This window comes from Sycon ciliatum, chromosome 3 (assembly GCF_964019385.1).
Source record: "Sycon ciliatum chromosome 3, ocSycCili1.1, whole genome shotgun sequence".
NCBI classification, from domain to species: Eukaryota; Metazoa; Porifera; class Calcarea; order Leucosolenida; family Sycettidae; genus Sycon; species Sycon ciliatum.
Window position 1 is genome coordinate 43,598,673 of NC_088645.1, and position 3,842 is coordinate 43,602,514.

The 3,842-nt window shown below is 47.7% G+C and overlaps 1 long non-coding RNA gene across 1 annotated transcript; it reads left to right on the forward strand.

Annotated features, from left to right (window-relative positions):
• Window positions 1-867: 867 nt before the first annotated feature.
• On the forward strand, window positions 868-2,394 carry LOC135812307 (uncharacterized). The gene is made up of 2 exons (XR_010552782.1): window positions 868-1,132; window positions 1,284-2,394. It is a non-coding gene; the product is annotated as an uncharacterized LOC135812307 (long non-coding RNA).
• The last annotated feature ends 1,448 nt before the right edge of the window (window positions 2,395-3,842 follow it).

Below are 3,842 nucleotides of genomic sequence, written 5' to 3' on the forward strand. Positions count from 1 at the left end.
GGCAAAAGACAACGCTGGACTCGGTCACTGGGGCTGTCAAACTTCGCATCACAAATGAACTTCAATTTCTCATCTGGTTCAAGTATATGTACTGCCATGACTTGACCATGCTTCATCCACAGCTGGGCGAAGATTGTGGCGTTGAATTCCATAGCGCACCTTCTTGCTGCCATGCAGGAGTATGTTGAGAGAAGTGAACATATTTTTACTAAAAAAACAACAGCCACTGAAGAGGATAGCATTAGCAATAGCCTTGGGTGAATTTCTTGCAGGTACACGTTGTTAGGTAGGTCAACTGGTCGGTCTCCATATCGTCAAGTTCAGAAATCACCTGTAGGCTGTACTACACATCTTGCAGAAGGGATCCTGATCGAAAATTTTTCTGATCATAAAATTCACTATTAATAATAAACTGAGGGCGAGACAAATAGTCAGTGCTCCCCGATTCCGTCTAGCTGCTTTGATCAAGTGATGCTAACAAGCTCCCCGTTGTTACTTCCAGCAGCTTCACTTTCCCTGCGACAGCGGCTATCAACCTTTCTGTCCATCGTCGACAATTATCACAGATTCAACATCCTACATTTGTCAGCACTGCACTGGGTGAATATGTCTCAAGACGAATTTAGCGGATCAACAACGCTTTGATGGAGATAAATTCTCCTCTGGAGGACCTTCAGGGTACCTGGAAGGGTATACAAGACGGGATCGCTCACGACGTTGAGAGAACATAGAAAACAACCTCCTCTTCGATTGAAAATTGGCCAAAAAGTATGTGAAATGTATGTGCGCAGATGCATTTCCACTGGCAAGCTAATCCCTCATTACGTCATCAGCGCTCGCTCGGCCGAAATAGACCGATCCCCTTATTATACTGGGTTCGAGCACGGGGGCAACCTCACTCGCGATCGAGCTAGTTTTTGAACGTGACAGCATCTTTGACAGTGTGTTTCAGGTTTGTTTTGCAATGTCTTCTTCTTAGTTCAAGTAGTTTGCGATGGCTTCGAGCGGTGCTAAACCTCCTGCTGGTAGGAGCAGAGTCTCCGAGAGAGACATGGACTGTGATGCCGCTGCAGGATTTTTTCAAGGCGCGGGAGGGAACGATCTCGGGCCACAAACAGGAGTTACTCCAGAGGTGAGTTTTTTTGTTGTTGAAATATTCGAATCGCGAATCGTGTTGTGAGATTTATTTTGTGCCTAGGCTACAGCAGACCATATTTCTTTCTCCTTGCGATCGGTGCTGAAGATAATAGTAACCTTTTTCTGGTCTGTCTTTTCCTCTCCAGAGCCATCTTCTATGAAGGTAACCGTGGTGCTGCCAAATCAGCAAGTCGCGATCAGCAGCCGTGAAGTGGAAAAATCGATTTTCCAACGATCTGGTTGGACATCAGCCACTAAAGTACTTCTGATTTGCCTGTAGTGACAACAGCAGCCATCCTTGGACACCTTGCAAAGACAGGAAAAGCCACTGGTGGAAGCGACTGCTATGAGGTGACGCTAGCAGTGCAGTGGTGATCGCTGTTTTGTCAAGTCGAAGTGCTAGCCAACCCAGAGGAAGCATAAAAAAACCGATGAGCAGTGCGTGGTATTCGTTGAGCGTGAAGAGCCTAGAGGAGGACAGTGCAAACACATGGACGGAGTGGATGGTGTTTGAAGAACAGTGTGCTGTGTGCCGGCTGGTGGTGATGGTGGTCTTTGTCAGCATGTATTCGTGCTGCTTCTTGTGCTGGAACACTTCTCGCCCAGGAAGGTAGATTGCGTGCTCCCTGGCCCTCAGTTGGCAATGGGGCATTTGTTCCAGGAACATTACCCCAGAGCCAATGATGAGTCGTACCTTTGAAAAGTCGAAGCTTGCTGTTAATCGCAAGCGTAGCGCAGTGGATTGCTCCCTCTTCGAAGCACGAGGACCAAAGCTTGCCGCTGTCTGCAGCAAAGTGTGTGTGCGGTTCTTTCGAACCTATGAATATACCCCCCTGCATGTTCAGAGTGAACTATTTTCTAGTATATTTAACATCCTCAACCCGCCACCACCATGCGCTCTTGGCCAAACTAATGCACGAAGCATAAACACACAGCACAGCAAGGACACTTCCGTTGACAGATATTGTTTACGCCTCTAGACCGCTGTTTCTTTTCTTCGAGCTCATCGTTAGAGGAGGATAGTAGCAGGATACTAATGATGATATAATATAAGATGTTAGACGGTTTATGGTCCGATATTGATGATTGAAGATCTAAGAAAGCAATGACAGTGATTGCGAAACGGATAATATTATCATGATTATATGCCAGTCTGGTAATGCGTTGTACTAGTGGACAGTATTGAAATCATCACTGCATTCGATGCAAATATTGGTATACCTTTGGTTTCAGTATTGGAAAAAAAGAGTAAGAGAACCTGGTTGATTTGGTTGCATCTGCGACTGGCTACCGGGTGTTGTGATCAGCAATGTTACCATGGGAGAAAATAAGAGCGCAAGGATCTGTTGGGTCTTGTTGTGCCGGTGCGAGAACCCTAAGTGCATGGCAAAATAGAACTGTTTCATCCACAATGCAGAATGTCTTGCGGTACATGGCATTGATGACTGAACATCTCGCCAGCTCGCCCAAATGGGGATCATGCCCAAACGGAGGAACAAGACATTTCCAGCTCAGCTAGCTATATAGTATATACCGTGAAACGGATGATTAACTTGTGCCACGCATGACAGCTTCTGTTCCATTTGGCCCAGGCTTAGACACATCAATGCCAATAGCAGCTGATCCTCCATTACATGCTCATTGGCGATTTACGGCCACCTCCAACTGTATCCGCCGTCCCTCAGCTTCCGTCTTCGCAGATCTGGTTCGGCGCAGTACATTTTCTCGGCTAGGCTCAAAGAAGTCCCACAGAGCGGTCCAAACACCTGAAGGCAAACCAGTCAGAAACTGGAGCGGCTCAGAGTCTTTCTTTATGTTATTGTACGTAAGCTGTTTTTCGGCTTTCTTCACCCCATCGTCCAACTGCTCCACGAGACTCTGTCCACGAGCTCTACTTGCTGCCAACTCCTGATGCAGATGCTGCACTTCCATTACAGGACCAAACTGCACTAAGCCAGGTTCCTTTCCAACTCAAAATGCCGTTGCCTCTCAGCAAAATACATGTACTGGTTTGCGGGCATGGGGAGCTCGTGATGCAGACGCTGCACTTCCATGACCGAGCTGCACTAGGCTCAGCAAATACTGTTTTGCGAGCATGGGGAGCAGAGCGTCCAGACTCCACTCTCTTGCGAAAAGCAAACCTGGTACCGTAGGACAGCTGTTTGGTTTCCTGGACTCATCCTGCCCTTGTAGAGCTGGGCAAAACGATTTCGACTTCGGGATCGAAATGATCGCTGCAACTCAAATATTCAGAGTGACCCTAAACTACGTCCTTCCTCACGGGGAATAGCCTGGATCCGCTTGCTCCAGGCCGCTGTGGCTCCACACGAGGAAAGGAGTGAAATGACTTGTTTGCTTCGTCCTCCTGTTCTGACAGTGAGGAACGCAGCAATGATCCTGAGAAGGCATCCTGAAGTCGTAAAAAGGAAGACGTCTAAACAAAAACAAAACAGCTCAAATCAAAAGTCCTTGTAACATTTTTTGTAGACAGGCTTGCACTGCGTGTAGATTTCGCGTGCTCTGCACTTCGCATGCGAGAAGTCACGCACAGCCGAGGTGAGGTTGGTCGCGTGTGTGCAGCAGGATCCCACGCGACTGCGGAGTTGCCCCCTTGCTCGAACCCAGACAATAATAAGGGGATCGGTCTATTCAAAAGTCGTCTTCCTGCTCGACTCGATCGCTTCTGGAGACTCGTTCTTGTTCGA